At 57.0% G+C, this 12,216-nt stretch overlaps 1 protein-coding gene across 9 annotated transcripts in view; it reads left to right on the top strand.

The window, feature by feature from the left end:
- The window catches only part of LOC139440241 (steryl-sulfatase-like), a 113,574-nt gene that overhangs the window by 20,656 nt on the left and 80,702 nt on the right, over nucleotides 1–12,216 (top strand). For 2 of the 9 annotated variants that reach the window (XM_071220346.1, XM_071220345.1), the window contains exon 1: nucleotides 6,470–6,673. The exons of 5 other annotated variants lie outside the window; for them this stretch is intronic. The gene's annotated coding sequence lies outside the window, so the exon portion shown is untranslated. Of the gene's footprint in view, nucleotides 1–476; nucleotides 590–6,469; nucleotides 6,674–12,216 lie in introns of those variants that run through there. 2 more of the 9 variants (XM_071220339.1, XM_071220337.1) reach the window with 2 other exon arrangements.

Below are 12,216 nucleotides of genomic sequence, written 5' to 3'. Positions count from 1 at the left end.
GGAGCAATCAAAACACGACCCTGCTCCTACCATCGTGTCTAACCTGCGGGGGAGGGGAGTGCCATTCTTGCAGTCACGAGTGCGGAGGGCCCCCCACGTTCGAGAGCCCCCCCCGGAGCCCCACTCTGCACAAACCCTTGTGCTGTGTTCCTGCTCTGCACACAGAGGTATCCCCAGTGATCTTGCTCCCCCTGCCTTTCCGCATCGGGGTTCCAAGAGGCAAATAAAGATTGCAGTGAAGCGCTAAGAACGTCACCACCTGTCGGCCGAGATGTGATCAGTCTGTTCAGGAAGTCCGGCTTCCCTCTGATTTATAGCTGAAACACGTGGGGTGTGCGGGACGAGCAGGTGGGCAGACCCGAGCCCTGGAATAACTTTTTTATGATGGATTCGCCCGTGACCCAGCGGTGACCCGACAGCCAGCAATGGTCCATATAACCGCCGGCGCTCTGAGATGGCTGTTCACACCCCGGCAGGCAGGTCCAGCTGGGGTGCTGCTTGTCTGAGAGCTGGCCAGGTCCCCGCGGGGAGCCACTGCCGCGTCCCAGTTCCCCGGGAGCGGCCCGCTCTGAAAGCCTCCTCAGAACTGGTGAGTTGCATGCATTTCTTTTTTGTTCTCTGCCGCTGCTGAGATGTTGAGATAAGCAATGACAGGGGATCCTGGAGATTGGTACGGGAGGGGATCCGGCTTCGAAGGAGGCGCCAGGCTTGTCTTTGTTTCTCTGAGCAGAGGACCGTGCGTGCCCAGGAAGGGTTAATTTCAAAGCACGTAAGAGCAAAGTCTTGGCTGTGGCAGCTAGAGTGTTAAGTTCTCTTCTGTGGGAGGAATGAAAGGTTGTACATTCTGTTTTTAAGTTTGTATTTATTGATTTGACAGAGACAGAAAGAGAGACATGCATTTGTGTTCCCCTTATTGACACATTTATTGGTTGATTCTTGTCTGTGCCCTGCCCGGGAATCAAACCCCCAACCTTGGCATATCTGGATGAATGTCTGAACAACTGAGCTACCCAGCCAAGGAAAAACTTTGTACATTCTCACCTGCAGTGTCTACTGTTAAAAAAAAAAAAATGTTTAAACCCAGCTGCAACAATCCGTTTCATGTGCCTGTATTTGTTCATTTGCCCAGAAACAAGGTCTTTGGGGACAGGAAAGTAACAGCCAAATACTCTTTCTGTTTGTCTGGGGCTGGAAATGGTAATTTGAAAATGCAGGCTTGAGATCACTGGAGAACTTGGAGACCAGACCCAGGAGACGAAAGGAGACAATAAAAGGAGTATTTTGCTTGAGCTACAGTTTACTCCAAAGAGAAATGGAGTTCATTAAACTTATGTATCACAGTTAGAGCCACTGCTTCTAAGTTGGATACAATGAATATAAATAAGATATATTTGGCATCAAATGCATGCCACAAAAGATTGGTTTTCTTCAAACCTTACTATCTGCTGCTTTTCTAAAGAGGAAATTTGAGGCCCTGGCTGGTGTGGCTCAGTGGACTGAGTGCCGGCCCGTGAATCAAAGGGTCGCCGGTTCGATTCCCAGTCAGGGCACATGCCTGGGTTGCAGGCCAGGTCCCCAGTAGGGGGCGCAGGAGAAGCAACCACACACGGCTGTTTCATCCTCTCTTTGTCCTTCCATGTTCAAAATTTGTCATGAGCCCCTTGCATGGGCATGCTGAGGAAGGGAACAAAATTTTCTCTCCAATCGAGAGACGTGAATGTAGATACTGTCTGTACGGGCGCCACGGCGTGGAATGTTTCTGAACAGGCTGTGTGGGTTTTGTTTTAGGTGAGTGTGTCTTCCTCCTGTGTCTGACACGGTGTTTGGCTGCGGGGACCATTTTTATAAAGGGGCTGGGAGAACAAGCAATGAGTACGGGCTTCAGAACTCAACCGCTCTCTTCCAGGAATTTATGTCGGTTGCTGAGGAGGGCTGTCGGGGACCGTGTAGCCTCTGCCATGCCCACCAGAGCAAGTCACCCGATGCGTGATTCTGTCTTCCCAGAGAGGCCGTGGCTGCTGTTCCACAGCCCCTTCCCATTGTCAGGAGCGAGTGATGCTAATTCACAAAGAGGTCTAGTCATTGTTCGCTTTCTTCTCCATTCTTCCTGCCTCCACTGATTTTGTTCCCTGTGCCAACCTCCCGGGTGGGATTGGTGGGGAGGTGAGCAGAACGGTCGTCAAAGACGCTGTCCCTAGAAACGGCGACGCTGTTTTACTGAGAGAGGAGCCCACGGTGTGGCCATTTACGGCAGGCCGTCTTGGTCTTGGGAAATGCGCTCGCAGCTGACAGTTGGGGTGCGTGAATCAGTGTCCGCAGGACACGAACATACACCAACGGACAGATTGCCCAATAGTCCTGTACGCTGAGATGCTAACATAACAACTGATGATATCAGCAGGCAGCTATGCCAAGGCTGTCGGTGCGCGGAAGACGAGGAGAGATGACGCCTCCTCGTGTTTGCGTGAAAAACGAGCCCCGTCCCCAGCAGGCGCCCCTGCAAAGGCTGGGGGAGAGCAGGATGTGGGGCCGTGGGGGCCCGTCCGTAGGACCAGTTCTGCAGGTCCGTGTCCACGCCCTCTTCCCACTAACATTCCTGCCTCGGGTGGAAGTGAACCCTGGAACAGCCAGTCGTTCAGGCAGCCACTGGGCGCCGGGCTTTGCCTTGCAGCTCTGATAAGGGGCCTGGGGCTGAGACGGGGGTGCAGGGCCCCGTGTTTCTCTGCATGGCCCAGGATCCACACGTCTTGTGCAGAGGTGGACGGGCACAGGCGGGTTTCTCCTTCCTTGTTCATTTGTCTTCCCCTCTGTTCACGTTCTCAGTTGCAACTGTAACTGTTTTCCCAATACCCAATAGCACAGCCAGCTTGGTGCTCCTGTAGCTACTGCTGTCCCCGTTGTAGGCTGTTCAGAACCTACCGGCCAGAGCCAGAGCGACCCCTCCCACACAGCAGCAGCCACAGGTGTGTCCAGCCGTTGTGACAGGTCCCTGCAGGGCAGCCCTCTGCCCAGACCCTAAAGGGAAAGGACAGAGAAAGAGAGGAACCTGGGGGACTTACGTGGCGGTGGCAGTGGTTCTGAGCCAAACAATGTAAGCGGAGGCCGGCGGGACCGTCTTTACTGACCCCACAGCAGGCGAAGGTCCATGGCGTTCGCGGGCCGGGCCCTTCGCCTGTAGGACAGCACGCTGCTGTGCTGACGGGGCAGGTTTGCCATTGCATATGGGGTGTGTGTGTGTGTGTGTGTGTGTGTGGTACCTGTATACTCTTTACCTATTTCACTTCTCACGTGCTCGACGGCACAACTTTTGGCCAATGGCAGCCTTTGAAATGACACATAGCCAATCCTTTGTCCAAAGCCAGAAAGAATATAGAAAACAGAATGCACTGGCAAGTACAGACGTTCCGCGCGAGTATTTGCTGGGATCTAATTGGCATGGAATCGCGGGTAAGCTTAGGGTGTGCACCACGGTGAGTTGATGGTTTGATGGATGCATTTATCCTCACAGTTCCCAACAAATGCACGGTTGATGTCCATCACCTCACGCGGCTGCCAAATGTGCTTTGGTTGGAGGGTTTTTTTTTTAAGATAATGTTTATTTATTTTTAGAGAGAGGGGAAGGGAGGGAAAAAGAGAGGGAGAGAAACATCCGTGTCACGTGGTTGCCTCCACCACTTGGGGACCTGGCCTGCAACCCAGGCATGTGCCGTGACTGGGAATCGAACCAGCAAGCCCTCACAGCCCGCTCTCCATCCACTGAGCCACAGCAGCCAGGGCGGGTTGGAGTCATTGAATGGCGTGTGGAACAGCCGGGACTGCTGTGGTGAAGCAAGCGACAGTGTCCATTTCAAATTCCAAAAGCTGCCCTGAAGGCAGCCAGCCTTGGACGTGGTCTCTGAATACGTCGATATGATTGTCTTGATGCTGTAAAGGCCGTTGCCTTCTGAACTCCAAAACCATTCTGGCCCCAAAGTTGGCGTTTGGAGACGGCGGACCTGGAATTGTCACTGCAGGCAGCAAAGGGGTCATTTGTAAGTCACATGACCTTGAGCATCAGGGGACACTTACACCATCTAGTTGCCCCTGCCCCTCGCCCAGTTACAGTGTCCCCCACGCTCCCAGGGACCCTCAGAGGCTGCACCCGCCACGCAGAGCCTCCTGCACTCTGCACCTGTGCAGTCCGAAAGCCCGACCCAGCCAGAGAAGCCGGCAGAATGGCTCCACGTTTCCGTCCCTGTGGTTAAGCCCCGCCTGACCCCTTCTCTCCCGACCAGATACCTGAGATGCGAACTGTCACTTACTGAAATCTCCCCGGGGCCGCGGAGGCCCAGCCTGGGAAGAAACGACAGGGAAAGGCATGTCTGCTTATTTAAAAAGCCAGGTGTGGGATCCCAGCAAAAAGAAACAGCGAAGGCAAACAATGTATACGATGTGAAGGGGAACAAAGGAAAAAAAGGAAGGAAAACCCCAGAGACACAGACATCAGCACGCTGACGACCACAGGGAAGGGGTCGGGGAGGGCGGGAGGGTGAAGGGGGAGAAAAGCTGATGGCAGGAGACTGGACTTGGGGTGCTGAACACACAGCACAGTGTACAGAGGATGGTGTATTGAATTGTACACCTGAAATCCACATAATGTTATTAGCCAGTGTGTCCCCAATAAATTCAGTGGCAAACAACCACCCCCAAACACCCAAGTCCGGGTTCGGTTGAGAAGAAAGAAACTTGTCTGGTGGTGATTTCTCACAGCGAGCAGGGTCGCCCTTGGGGCGGGAGAATCCTTCACTGGGGGGGATGGGTCTTGGACACAGTAGGATGGTTACCGGTGTCCCCCAGCAGTCTGCGGGACCCGCCCGATCGTGAGGATGGAAATGCCTGTGGAGATTGTCACATGTCCCCTGGAGGTTGGCAGGGAGGGAATGATGTGGCCCCGGGCTGGGGGCGCCGGTGTGGATGAGCACTGAAACATGATAGAGACGCAGCCGTGGCTACCGGCCGCTTCTGCAGCTCGGCACGGCCGATGTCAGGGGCCAGCTCACGCTCCTGTCACAGACTGCCTTCCGCTTTGTCACAGCGTGAGCAGCACCCTGGCCTGTGCCCACGGGATGCCAGCAGCACCGCCCCCAAGGGGTGACCATCAGAAACACCTGCAGATGCTGGCAGGGGTGCCCTTGGCAGGCAGGGTCCCCCCACGGAGCCCGCCGCCGCTCCAGCCTGCGGCTGCCCTATCCCCCTGAGTCCCCTTTCAAAGGTGAGGAAACGATGCCCATTTTCTCTAGAGGGTCACTGTCACGGGCGTCTGTGCCCCGCCATATCGTCAGAGGTCACATAGGTGAGCCGTCCACGCGATGGCGAAAGCCTCCGTGGTCATTCTGGGTCATATCGAATGATTGGCATGTCAGGAGCCACCGGCAGCCACAAGGGTGAGTTCCAGGAATTTGTCATCGCAAGTCACCTCAGGTGACGGATGCCTTCCCTGAGGAGGGTGTAGCCGCTGAGCGCGTGCCTGCAGCCCGAGGGCGTGTGACTCACGAGGTTTGGGCTGGCAGGAGAGGAGCTCAGGGCCGCCTCACTCACAGCCAGAAGGGGTTTCTGGGCTGCCGGTGTGCGAAGGGCACCGGAGCAAAGGAAAAGCCACGGGGCCTTGGGCCGCTTGCCTGGAAACCACGGGGCAAGGGCTGTGCGAGTCTGCCTGGCGTGACCGCGTGTGGCTGCCACCGTGGGCAGCGGCTGTGTCTCAGAGGCGTGAGTGTGCCTTCCGCGTAGACCCGGGGCGGGGCCGCTCACGGAGGAACCCCTCACAGAGGAACCCCGTTCTGTCTCCGCGGCCTGGCTTGCTCTGGGAGCACGCATGGGGCGGCCTTCTATGTCCTGCTGCCTGCACCCGCCACCATGTCCCTGGGGACTCTGGACGTCCTCCTGGGCTGCTCAGCTTCCTCCCTGCTCACAGCCGGCCCGTAGCCCCGCCTGCGCACTGACCGCCTGCGGCTTGTCCACCCACTTCTCCGTGGGCATCCAGTCGGCTCCCCCTGTTTGGCAATCGCGAACGGTGCCTGGGCACGTGGCTGTACAAGGGTGTGTTGGGGGGTCCGCTTGCAGGTCTACCCAAGGAGTGCACTGGCCGGCTCCCACGGTCTTTCTAGACAGGACTTTCCGAGGACCCCCAGCTTCCACCGCGGGTGCTGCCCTCTCTGTGCGATGCAGGAGCGCCTCTGCTCCGGCAGCAGCCCCGGGGCAGAGTGACAGCATCTCCTGCAGGAGCCAGCGTCCCGAGGAAAGCCTGCCCGCGAGGAGCAGCCCCGGCAGGCCGGCTCGTTCTGCGTGCCGCGAGGCCTCGGTGAGGCTCGCTTCCCCATGCCCTGCAGGCCTTGGGAAAGCTGCAGCCAGGCTGGGCGTGCTGACTCAGGTGCCATAAAAAGGAGGGGGTGTCCCGGAAACGCAGGTCAGCTGACGTGCAGGGTCACATGGCTCTGAGGTGACAAGTGACGCAGGGGCCACTGCCACCTGCAAGTGCCCATGGGCCCTCATGCCGTCCTGGGGTCTGCAGCTGCTCGGCCCGACCGAGGCCTCTGGGTGTTTTCCGGGACTCGGCCGTTCGTCGAGGGCGCTGCACGGGCGGCAGCCTGGCCGGCGCTCCAGGGAGGTGCCCGCCTCGCCAGGGGCCTGGGAGTCGGTGAGTGGAACCTGCTGCTCTGCTTGTGCTGGGCTGGGAGCCAGGACCACACGGGGCCTGCTGGACGGGCCACCTCTGCCGGCCTGCTCTCCCGCACGGGCCACCCACTTTTCTTTCAGCACCTGGCCTCTCCCTGCCCCAGCACAGCCCCCGATATGTCACCTGTGCCTGGCTCTGGGACCCAGCTGCAGGCTCTGCGGGCGGGGCTGTGGAGCCAGCTGCTGATGGACTTTGGCATGTTATGAATTCCCACTCTATCAGGAGACGCTGTCCCTGGCTTACTGCACGGACCTGCATCTCTGCGCAAGTCCCACTTTATCACCCTCAGTAAATACACAGGCGTTCAGCTGACAAGCTGCGAGATAAGGCATTTCCTGAGACACAGCAGCCTAGAAGGGGCTCAGCGACTACTGACAAAGTATTTTCAGCAAAGACAGAGCTCCTGGCTACTGCCCAGCCCGTAATCAGGGAGGGAAGGCGGCCACAGGACGCTGGGGTGTCAGCGATGGAGCTTGCCCCTGATTATGTACTTGCCAAGACCCCCATTCGAAACATCCATATGGCGGGGGGGGGACCCCTGGCTGCCCGGAACGCATTGCAGAAACTCCGTACGTACCCGGCTGCCTCTGAGCTCAGCTGGCCCGAATGCTTTCGAATGAAACGTCGAGTCCTGTGATGTCTGCCTGCACCTCTTCATCTCACGTTTGCAGCTTCTTTCTGGGCTCGAATAGGGACCTCCATGAGAGAGGCCCGGGTCCTCTGGGCCTGCGAGGAGGCACAGGGGGACATTAGTGGTCACTCCTGTAGCCCTTTCCTGGTGGCAGCTGGGCATTAGTGTTATATTAGTTTGCTTGGGACGGTGCCAACCCTTAGCTACTACATTCCTGGAGTTGGCTCTCCTTAGTTATATTTGCCAGTTACAGTGGCCATTCGGTGCTACTTTGTATTCGCTCCAGGTGCCCGGCAGGGTGCTGAGACAGTCGCGTCTGTGACGGAGTGATCCTGTGGGTGAGTCCAGCACCCAGCTGGCACCCAACATGGTCATCCACTAACGTTATCAGCGATGGCCCCGGGCCGCCCTTCCATCCCCGTCACTGTCCTGGAATGAACTAACCATCCGTGTCTCAATACCTTCGCCGTGTTCACCCAGGCTGTCCCCACCCCATCTCCTCACTGGCGACCATCAGCCTTTCCTCTGCATCTACGTCTCTTTCTATTTCATCTGGGTCGTTGTTGTTTTTTTTTCATTAGACTCCACACATAAGTGAAATCACATGGCACTTGTCTTCTCTGCCTGCTTTATTTCACTGAGCCTAATACTGTCTAGGTCCATCCGTGCTGTTACAAATGGTAAGATTGTGTTATTTTTCATGGCTGCGTAGTATTCCGTTGTGTATGTAGCACTTCTCCTTCATCCACTTGTCTATTCTTGGGCGCTTGGGCTGCTTCCAGGTCTTGGCTACTGTAACTAACGCTGCTATGAACAGACGGGTACACATATTCTTTCCAATTGGTGTCTTGAGTTTGTCCCCATACGTTCCCACAAGCGGCATTGCTGGGGCACAGGCAGTTCCACTGGGAGTGTTTCAGACACATCTGGTGGCTGCAGAGAGAGACAAAGTGTATTGTACAGGAAACAAATGTGTTCTGCCAACACACAACAGTCAAGCAGAATCAGAATGTTCATCATAGTCTGGCAATGAGCAGAAGGAAAAAAAAGAAAGAAGGAAAACGAAGTCCTGCCGTTTTCTATTGGTTTACAGGGCCGATGCCCACAGCTGCTAACTCAGTTCAATGGCATTGCCTTGGAGCGTTGGTTTAGTAATTTTTAATTGAGCTTAATTGGGGGGGGGCGGAAATGTTTGGCTGTGGGCAGAGTGAGGGGAATAGCAGCTCCTGCCGGCCTCTCCTTGGCGGGTCAAGTGCGTGACTTGAGCTAATTGCTTTCCCCTCGCCGCGGCCTGTGGTCCTGACGTCGTTCAGCGAAGACCGTCCACTTTTTCTGCCTTCCCTTTCCTGCCGTGTGTCCGCAGGAAGTCACAGTGAGCTCCCTCTACTGACCGACCGCCGGCTTCCTCCCCACCCACGGGGTCACCCTCGATGGCACAGGCACTTTGCCCTGACTCTCTGGTTTCTGCCACCAGCTGCTCCCCAAGCAGCAAGGAAAGCCCACGTTTCCGCTCGCTAAAGGCCTTCTTCACGACACAAGGCCCCGGAGATTAGGCAGCCCGTGCTGCTGTGCCGGGCCATGTGTCAGGGGCTCGGAATACTCACTCCGGGGACGGGGCAGTCTGGGTCCCTCGGATAACGAGGGACGGGGCTTCGGAGAGCCGGGCTGTGCTGTGGCAGCCGCTGCATTCCCGGGTGACGCTGGGCCAGGTAGCCACCAGCAGCCTCTGCCCTACAGATCACGGTCTTTGGGTTCTAATTCCTGCACGGTGCTCTCAGACATCCCGGGCAGCCCTGGGGTGTGGGCCACACACATCCTCCCGTAAGCTGCCCGGCCAAAATGTGTGCTGAGGGGTCCCGAGCTTTTCTGTGGCTGTAAAGATGCTCCTTCGATGATCATTCCTACATCGGGCGGGGGGGGGGGGGGGGGGCGGGGGTGAGGGGTTGTCTGCGAAGTATTCGGTGATTTACAGACATCCCCACCTGAGAGAGCCAGCACGCGCCATAAATCCCCCCGGCGACCAAGATGGATAATTTTACACGGAAAACAAGTAATTAGGAGTGTGCCTCTAAATCATAGCTTAACACCCACGCTCGAAAGTTGACAAAGCGTCCTTGTAAGTCAGGTGCCGCTTCTCAGGCCGGAACCAGCAAAGTGGTCCTAAGGCCGCTGTTTTCCCCGGCGGCAGGTACACTTCAAGGTGCCGTGACCCAGACCTGGGCCTGCGGGCAGGGGACCGTGGCTTGTCCGTGAGGAGCGCCCTCCCCATTCTCGTGGGCGGGGCCAGTTGTTCTGCCGAGCAAAGGATGTGAGACTTGATTCTCTGGTAAGGCCCCCAACCCAAGTGCCGTTTATGCTGCAAATGTTTTGAATTCAATACACTGTCCTCTGGTAGTGTGAAATGATAAGGCCGTGAGGACTGGCCTGCTGACGGTGGGGGCCTGGGGTGACATGGAGCCCCTCTTGTTGAAGCTGTTTTCCTGCAAGCACAGGTTCCCACGGCAAGGCCCTGCCAAGAAAGGTGAAGGGCGAAGACTAGGAGAGAGATGCTTCCAGGGAACCACCGGGGAAGGCCCCTTTCTGTGGGGTGTCCCCGTAACTACCCCCAGCTCACGGCCTGAGAAAGGATGAGGGTCTGCCATGGGTACCCCCCAGCCGCTGACGGGCATGTGAGCTGCACCCCAACACCATTTGGCAAGTGGGGACACTGGCGTGATGTGGCCTGTGAGTGAGAATGACCATGTTCACCTCCACGGACCTTCCATCTGAAATGCCGGGTCCGCCACGGACCCTCCGAAAGCCGGAGCCGCCTCGGTATAAATGCCAGCAGCCACGGCGCAGCCAGAACGTGGCCTCCGCCACTGAGACAGTATGCATGAAGTTCACGGGGAAAATTCAGACCATCTCCCAGGCAAGGAAGCTACTTCCGTGGCTGTGACATTTTCCCCTCATCGGGTCCCCGTGGTCACGTTCGGCTGGTTTACGGGGTTGGTTTCGGGGCATCCGTTCAAAGCCGGCCGTGTTTCAGGCGCGAAGGCTGCAGTGTTGTGAAGCACAATGGTTCCAAATCCTCATGTTGGTGATGGTGGATCCATGGTGAACCCAGGCCCCCCCACCACGTGGCTGCATCTCCACTGCATAAAACGGAGAAATCCCACGCGGCGTTACGTGCTTTGTCATTTTACCTCGCTGGCTAAACACGTGCTTCCGCCAGAAAAGGGCCCATGTGACGTGGGAGGGCACCTGTCTGGCGTGATGCCTCCAGATGCTCTTCTCCAGCAGAGAGACACCTGAGCGTGTGCCCTGGTTAAGTTCCCAGTGCTTCCCCAATCCGAGGGGACGCGCGCTATGGGGAGCCGTCCACTGTGTCTTATCTGAGGCCCCGGGGAGCCAGATGTGGTTTGCAGTTCGGAGCCGTGCATATTCTAGAAAGATATTCTAATGCAGGCCTTTCCTTATCGCCCATGGCACGCTCAGCAGCTGGGGGCAGCGTTCAGCGACTCATGGATGAATATTCCTGACCCCAAATGCACAATGTTCCTCCCAGTGGGGCATTCAATGACCAGAAATGCTATAATAGTTCATTTAAATGGTATTCAGGTACCAATAAGGAGGGTAGACCACCCATACTCACAGTGCTTCTGATTTCCGTGGAAGACATCAGAGAGAGCCCAATGCAAACCCCGTCACAGCCCTCAACCCACACTGTCATACGTGTTCACGGTCTCCGGTTGAGTGAGTCAGCCACGCGATGCTGGTCGGGGAGCACTTTTCCCAGGACAACATGGTAACGTGAAGAGCGGCCTCTTGCACCACTTCTCTCATTCTCGTCTGTCCCACCAACCTAGAGATCTCTCTGAGCAGCCTTTGTGGAGCTGGGCGACTGGGCAGCATCTCTCGTCCTTGAGGCCACATTAGCAGGAGGCACAGTTCCACCACGTCGGGGTCAGGGGTGGGGAAACTCGTTCTCTATCGGGCCACGCAGATGTTGTCGGCTTTGTGGATCCTGTGGTCCCTGGATTCTGTGGTTGCCGCGTGAAAGGAGCCGTGGATGCGACCGAAGGGCATGCACAGCGCCTGCTGGCAGAGATGCTGCATTTCCCGAAGCAGAGGTGGGCTGGGCTGGGGCCCCGGCGCCCCGTGCGACAGCCTCCATGCTAGGGGATGTCTTTCCCACTCTTGCGCATAATCCCACGGTGGTGACCATGGCTGCTATCCTGGGGCTTCTCCGTAGGTAGTAAGCGTGTGATTGAAGACGCTGCCTATGTGCTTCTCACGGAGCGCGCGGTGCCTCGCTCCAAAGGCCGTGTTGTAGGTGGTGTGTGACCAAGGGCCTTACCTTGCACGAGAAGGTTGTGAGAAGCGACGTGAGTTCCTGGTTTTCTTGTAGCCCGGCTGGCCTGCGACCTGTGCGCCGGTTCTCGACGTCTTCAGGGAACGTGTGTTGGAGAATTCTCGTCAGAGTGATGATGCATGGATCAGCCGAGCTCACCCCTGCACCGTCTGGGCTGTCTGCTTTCCCACGCAGTGACCGCTCTGTCTTTCTCTACCCAAAGCCTGGACACGTTGAGCACCGTGGAGGTGAGCTCCACACTTCCGTCCCGTCACTTGTTGGGGTTTTTCTGGGATCTTCGCTTGCCGGCCAGAGGGGCTGATTGGTTAATATCGGATACAGATTCAGGACTGAAGTGTTCTCGGCTGTCGCCCTAGGACGAGTACCAGCAAAGAGACCCCGGAACAAGCCCTGTGTTCTGAGCGTTTGGGGGGTTGAGCAGGTTCTGAAATAGCCCTACCTAAGCGTCCTGAGCCATCAGCAGTCCTTGTATTCTGCAAGTCGTCCCGAGTAACCAGGGCAACCACTCAGGCCGATTCA

Source organism: Desmodus rotundus, chromosome X, assembly GCF_022682495.2.
Source record: "Desmodus rotundus isolate HL8 chromosome X, HLdesRot8A.1, whole genome shotgun sequence".
Taxonomy (NCBI): domain Eukaryota; kingdom Metazoa; phylum Chordata; class Mammalia; order Chiroptera; family Phyllostomidae; genus Desmodus; species Desmodus rotundus.
This window is presented reverse-complemented; position numbering and strand designations above follow the sequence as displayed.